This window comes from Perca fluviatilis, chromosome 10 (genome assembly GCF_010015445.1).
Source record: "Perca fluviatilis chromosome 10, GENO_Pfluv_1.0, whole genome shotgun sequence".
NCBI lineage: Eukaryota > Metazoa > Chordata > Actinopteri > Perciformes > Percidae > Perca > Perca fluviatilis.
The window spans coordinates 19,963,731-19,971,429 of record NC_053121.1 but is presented as its reverse complement, the minus strand read 5'-3'; positions in this window follow the sequence as shown (position 1 = coordinate 19,971,429).

The window sequence follows — 7,699 nt, the reverse complement described above, 5'->3', positions numbered from 1 at the left end:
ATGGCTAGTATGTAGAAGATACTGGCGTTGTCAGCTCCGGTTTACTCGTCACTGATTCGCTAGTCAAGGACTAGCAATCCACCAATCAGATTGGTTATTAAGTCCGACTCAACATATCAAATCGGCCAAAACAAGCGCCGATAGCTCCTCCGACTGACGACGACACGGAATACACCAAACAGACTTGAGTCACCGACCTCGCCAGACTGTCCGACAGCCGATAATCGGGTTGGTGTGTCGGAGCCTTTAGACCATTGCTGGCAATATTGCAATAAATCCGTGTGCAGGGATAATGTATGGCAATATTGGGTTTGCAAGAGTTTTGCATCAATGTACCTTAATTTTTCAGGTATTTAATTCACTGGATTAACCAAACACAAACATTGCCCTCTTGGTACTTTATCCATAAAAAAAGAAAACTTCTCATTTTAATTCACAGAAAATGTACCATATCACAATATGTATTAATATTGTGATATTGAATTACATCTACTGTGATGGATTTTATCCATATCGCCCACTCCAAATAGGCCTTTTCACTTTTATAGCTGAAAAGACATTGATTAATTGAAAAAAATATAATAATAATAATAATAATAATAATAATAATAATAATAATAATAATAATAATAGACTGATTAATTGCTCATGACATTTACTTAGTTGCTGCTCTGGCTGGCTTTAAAATGATTAGAAAACTACATAACTAGTAACCTCTGAGCAAGTATCAAGGCCCGATAGCAGACTGTCACTGCAAAATTATGAATTCAGCATTTTCCACAAGAATTCATCTTACAAACTGGGAAAAGTTCCTAGATACTTCAGCACTTTAAATCAAACCAGCAGATTTCTTATAGAGACAAGGTGCAAGAATGTAAAGAAGAATGGATTCTGTGGTTTTCTAATTCTTGTCGGTATGAGTTGAAGTGGTCACTGAAGCTCGAAACTCAGACATTAAATTGCTTTAAGAAAAAATACAAATCTAATATGGACCAGCCTCACTCAGGAACCCTTCAAAATGGCTGAGCACCAACTGTTGTGCAAAAATCAACAGTCACCTCCACATTATAAAGTATTGCCATGAATATACAGCATGAATGATCACAGTGGAAGGGAAAAATGCAGTAGTGGGATAAAATTTCATAGCTGCTTCTCCTCTCATCTATCCTGCTCTTATCCCCCCATCCCTCCCCTTCCTTCCCTATCCTAGCGGGAGGTCACTGAAGAGATGTCTCTGCCAAATGACCCAATCATGCCGGCAGACACAAACAGCTGACTCAGGGGGAAAAAGGGTTGTACCAGAGGATTCCTATTGCAAGGCAGCAGGAATCTGTGCTGGAGGGGGGTGGTATAAGGGGGAGACAGTGAGGTGGGAGGGAAACGAGGTGTGGGGGTGGGATAAAGAAGAGCGAGTAAGGGGTGGTGGGGTGAGTTGTTCATTTCTGGAACGTTGCTCCAGTTCCACTCGGGAATGATGGAAATATTCTGCTTAGCCAAACCCAGAGTGGAAGGTGTATGGTAATCATGTCGAGGAAGGAATGCCAAATATGTGCGTGAGAACGGAGCTGTGACCTGAGAGCTGCAGGAATTATGGGCCAAAATCCCACAGACCCAGAGGAAGCACACACACCCATATCCAACTCATACACACATCATATACTGATGGTGCTCCACCAAGCACAAATCCATCCCACATAACTTATTCCCAGAATTTGAAACATTCTACTGCACTAAACTAAACCCAGAAATTTAGGAAACCAACTCCCCTCCTTCTCCTTGTCGAGAGAATACACACTGTACAACCAGAAAGACACATTTTAGAGCTCAATTATGCAAGCCAGATATTTGCTATAAAGGCACCACTCTAAGCATCTTAAACAGACATTCCTCATTCACAGTTGCAGTGTTTACAAGACGGAGTATGTGATCTACTGTAACAGGTTGTTTTGACTCCAAACTTGGCTACCAAACAGTCAAAGCCAAAGTCTCAGAAACAGATAACACTGTAGGAGATAGCTGAGTTTATACTCCCACCTGGTGGCCATTCTTAATACACTAACATCACACAATAGTTTAACCAACATTTGTTTCTTGTTAAATGACTAAGTCAAATTTGTAAAAAAAAAAAAAAAAGTTACAAATGTATAACTAGAAAGTGCATTTCCTGCAGAAAATGCTTGTGAATGCTAAATTGGTGAAGTAGTGAAAATAGTTGGAAAAGTGGGAATGGTTTTAATTAGTATGAATTTCATTGAAATATTGAAAAATACCAATAATGTATTAAACAAAAGGAATATGGAATATTTTAAGGTTTTTGAAAAAAAAGTCATAGTATAGGTATGTGGGAAAAAGTAATAAAAAAGTCATCGTATAGTATATCGAAAAAAAGTCATAAAAAAGTCATAGTATGTCAAAAAGTGATAAAAGAGTCACAATATAGTATGTCAAAAAAAGTTATAAAAGTCAGTGTAGTATGTCGAAAAAAGTGACAAAAAAGTCATAGTATAGAATGTTAAAAAATCATAATATAGTATATCCAAAAAAATCATAGTATAGTATGTCGAAAAATCATAAAAAAATCATAGTACAGTATGTCAAAAAAGTGATGAAAAAGTCATAAAAAAGTCATTGTATAGTATATCGGAAAAAAAAGTCAGTATAGTATGATGTAAAAAAGTTGTAAAGAAGTCAAAGTATAGTATGTTGAAGAAAGTGATAAAATAGTCATAGTATAATATGTTGAAGAAAGTGATAAAAAAGTTCTAGTATAGTATGTCAAAAAAGTTTAAGCATAGTATGTAAAAAAGCCATTAAAAAGTCATAGTATGGTATGTTGACAACAAAGTGACAAAACGTTACAGTATAGTATGTTGAAAAAGTGATAAAAAGGTCAAAGCATAGCATGTTAAAAAATCATAACATAATATATCGATAAAAGACATAAAAAGGTTATAATATATAATGTCGTTAAAAGTCAGTATAGTATGTTGAAACAAGTGATAAAAAAGTCATGGTATAGTTTGTTGAAACAAGTGATAAAAAAGTCATGGTATAGTTTGTTGAAACAAGTGATAAAAAAGTCATGGTATAGTTTGTTGAAAAAAGTCACAGTATAGCATGTCGAAAAAGTTATTGTACAATATGTCGAAAGTGATGAAAAAGTCATGGTGTAGTATGTCAAAAATAATCAGTATTGTATAGTATGTTGAAAAAGTAATGAAAAAGTAATGGTTTAGTACAGTGGTTCCCAACCTGTGGTCCGGGCACCCCTTAGGGGGGCGGCAAAGATCACAGGGGGGGCGCAAGTCTTTATCTGGTTTAAGGTTGAGGTAAAAAAAAAAATATTTGCACATGTTAAACAAATTATGATAATACACTAGAATATATAATGTTTACAAAAGTCTGTATAAAAACTATATATTTTTGTTCTCGCTTAAAATTGTCATCAGGTCAGCTTGTAGCTGCTATCATCCTCGTCTTTCCTGCCGCAACGGCATCACTATTTTATGAATGAAACATGGCGGAGAAACGTAAAAGTCCTGATAACTCCTCTGTATCAAAAAAGAAAGTAACGCTCTATCTCGAGAGTTACCTCAACTTTGGTTTTGGTGGGGCGGGGGGGTTGGGGGGGCTCAGCTTTTCTTAGACATGAGTAGGGGGGGGCGCCAAGGAAAAAAGGTTGGGAACCACTGATTTAGTATGTTGAAAAAAGTTATGAAAAAGTCATAGTATAGTATATGGAAAAAATTGATATAATAGTCAGTATAGTATGTCGATAAAAAGTGATAAAAAAGTCATAGTGTAGTATGTCAAAAACAGTCATAGTATTGTATAGTATGTTGAAAAAGTAATTAAAAAGTCATGGTATAGTATATCGAAAAAAGTGATGAAAAAGTCATAGGAAGGTATGTTGAAAAAAAGTCAAAGTATAGTATAGTATGTCGAAAAAGTCATGATATAGTCTGTCAAAAAAATTATTAAAAAAAAAGTCATAGTATAGTATATCGAAAATAGTGATATAATAGTCAGTATAGTATGTCAAAAAAGTGATAAAAAAAGTCATAGTATAGTATGTTAAAAATAGTCATAGTATAGTATGTTAAAAAAGTCATATCTGGGAATCAAACCTTGGTCGACATCTGCAGTTCCTACTTGCTGGTGCTATTTGGAGCGATGTTAACCACTGAGCCACTGTTAAAAAAAAAAAACATTAAGAAGTCATAGTACGGTATATTGAAAAAGTCATAGTATATTATGTCGAAAAAAATGATAAAAAGTCATATTATATGGAAAAAAGTGATAAAAAAGTCAGTATAGTATTTTGGAAAAGTCATAAAAAAGTCATAGTATAGTATATTGAAAAAAAGTCATAGTATAGTATGTTGAAAAAAAGTCATAGTATGTATGTTGAAATACGTGATAAAAAAGTAATTGTATGTCGAAAAGTGCTTTAAAAAAAAGTCATAGTATAGTATGTCGAAAAAAATTATGAAAAAGTCATAGTATAGTAGGTCAAAAAGAAGTCAAAGCATAGTATGTACAAAAGCCATTAAAAAGTCATAGTATGGTATGTTGACAAAAAGTGACAAAACAGTTACAGTATGTCGAAAAAATGATAAAAAGTCAAAGCAACGCATGTTAAAAAAAATCCTAATATAGTATATCAATAAAAGTCATAAAAAAGTATGAAAAAGTCATAGTATAGTATATTGAAAAAAGTCATAGTATAGGCTAGATGATAAAAAAAGTGATAAGAATGTCAAAGTATAGTATGTCGAAAAGAAGTCAAAACTATAGTATGTAAAAAAGCCATTAAAAAGTCATAGTATGGTATGTTGACAAAACAGTTACAGTATAGTATGTCGAAAAAGTGATAAAAAAGTCAAAGCATAGCATGTTAAAAAAATCATAATATATTATATCGATAAAAGTCATAAAAAAGTTATAGTATGTTGAAAAACGTGATTAAAAAAAGTCATAGTATATTATATCGAAAATGTCATAGTACGTCGAAACAAGTGATAAAAACGTCATAGTATATCGAAAAAAGTCATAATTTAGTATGTTGAAAAAAGTGATTGTATACTATGTTGAAAACAGTGATTAAAAAGTCATAGTATAGTATATTGATGAAAGTGATAAAAAGTCATTATACAGTATGTCAAAAAAGTCATAGTATGGTATGTCAAAAAAAGTCAGAATATAGTATAACATGGAACTGTTTGTTATTTATTTCATGGGCCACCAGTTTCAGGATCTTTAGTCGAAATAGACCTGACCCTCCCTTCACCAGCAATACATTTTAGATGAACCTCCAAAATGATATGGAATCCCCAACAATTTATTGATGCCTTCTGTATGGGTTTGCACTTGGCAAAGATGTACAGATGTCCATTGTTTTTTTTACAGCCATGACATACGTGACTAAACCTCTGCATTCTCATTTTACGCATCACATCATGGTCATTTCAGTAGATTTACTCACTAACATTGTTGTGGAAAAACAACTAAAGGAAACTAAATGCACACTTCCTGCATTACTGCATTACTTCAAATACTAAATTACCCCTCTAGTAAACTAGTATTCACATGAAATAAAACAATAAAACATTGAGACTAACAAAGCACACTGGGTAATAAGAAATTCAACACTGGTTGCTATGGACTCATCACTAGGCTTCCTCAGACATTGTGTATTTTAGCATAGGTAAAGCTGCCGAAGCTGAACATTATCCAAAACTCCTTTTCTCAGACAAGCATCAATTTGGGAGCTTGCATGCTACCACTCCTTCCTTCTCAAATGCCTTGAAAAGGCTGTCGTTTGCATAATTTCACAAATAATCACCGGGACCGAAAGGATATTTGAGTCGGGTATGGCTGCAGCCTGGAGACCTCCCGTCTCGTGCCCTCATGGCTGGGGACACATCTGCTAGTGATAGGGGCCGAGACTGAGAGAGCTTCATGGAGCTACATGGATAAATATGCACCAAACAAGCCACTTTGAAATTTTGCTGTTCTCATGAATACAAAAATTGGGTGACCCTCCCCCCTAGACAAAAAAGAACTGGATGACCATCCCATCAACAAAGAATAAAAAGACATGACCCTCCCCTATTTTCCTCTGGTGGTCCATTCCATAAATTCCCGAACGGTCCCTATGTCGAAAAAGTAATGGTATAGTATGTCGATAAAAAGTGATAAAAAAGACATAGTGTAGTATGTCAAAAAAGTGATAAAAAGGTCATAGTATAGTATATTGAAAAAAGTCATACTATAGTATGTTGAAATAAGTGATAAAAAAGTCATTGTCAAAAAGTGAAGAAGTTATGAAAAAGTCATAGTAAAATATATAAAAAAGTCATAGTACAGTATAGTATTGTATGTTGAAAATAGTCATAGTATAGTATGTTGAAAAAGTGATGAAAAAGAGATAGTATAGTATGTCAAAAACAGTCAGTATAATAAAGTATGTCAAAAAAGTTATGAAAAAGTCATACTATGAATAATAGTTTAGTGAGCTTAAAGATAATTTTGACCTTAAGGATTTGTGTTTCCTGCAGTACTTCCAGCTCAAATCTATAATGCAGAAATTCATAACTCTAGGCAGTGTACTGGCCTCAGATGAAGACACAGATAACACACTGAAAGAGACTGTAACAAACAGAGGGACAGTAACCAAAATGTGCAGATTTATATCTCTCTTCTGGGAACGTGTAATGGGGCACTATAATTAAATATACAAATTATTTATCAAAATGTGTTATATATAAACTCATACAGATGAAGATTTTACACCATACATAAAATGAACCCAAATATGTGCTGGAATGGCTGTAGAGAAAGAGGAACTTTAATAGATATGTTGTGGTACTGCACAGAAATAAGAATATTTTGGGAAGGAGTCCAAAATATGTTATGGGTTATATTAAATGAGGAGGTATCACTATGCCTAGAAGTGTGTCAAAACTACACTAGAAAGTCTTACTGACAGGTGCGTAGAATCAAATGAATTTGTAACGCATATAAAATGTGGTTACAATTAAAAGTTGACTATTGTGACTTATGTGCAAACTGGCCTTATTTTACTATTTACAACTTTTGACTGTCAAAAAAAAAGGGGAATTATAAACAGCTCGAGAATGTTGAGGTCAACTTTGATTCGTGCACACATTTAAAAAATGGTGTGCTTCTACTTATATATGCGCGTGATGGAACATACGTGATTTAAAACTACTGCTGCTATCCACATTAACTCTACAGTTGACACAAGAGGCTTACATTATACTTCTCACCCATAGAAGATCCCTTACATTTAGCTGCAGCCAGCTACAGCAAGTTTGTGTATGGAGTTTCATTTTGAGAATTTTCACTGATGCAGTATTAAACCTTTATGACATCACATTCCATGAGTTATTTGCTGACCTCAGAAATCAGTGAGCATGTATCCTGGTGATGTGATGAATGTTTTGTATGTCGTACATGATGGCTGAGATGGTGATAAATAACAACTGTACACAGATGATCAAAAACCTGGATACTGTTAGAATCTTGTATACAGAGATATGGATAGCCAGGTTTTGCATGTTCCATGTAAACATCCAAGATTAAAACCAGGATGAGACTCAAAACTGGGATAGTAGTGCCCGACTTAAAAGGAGTGGGTTTACACGCAAACGCACTCCGTTTTAAGTGGAGCGTG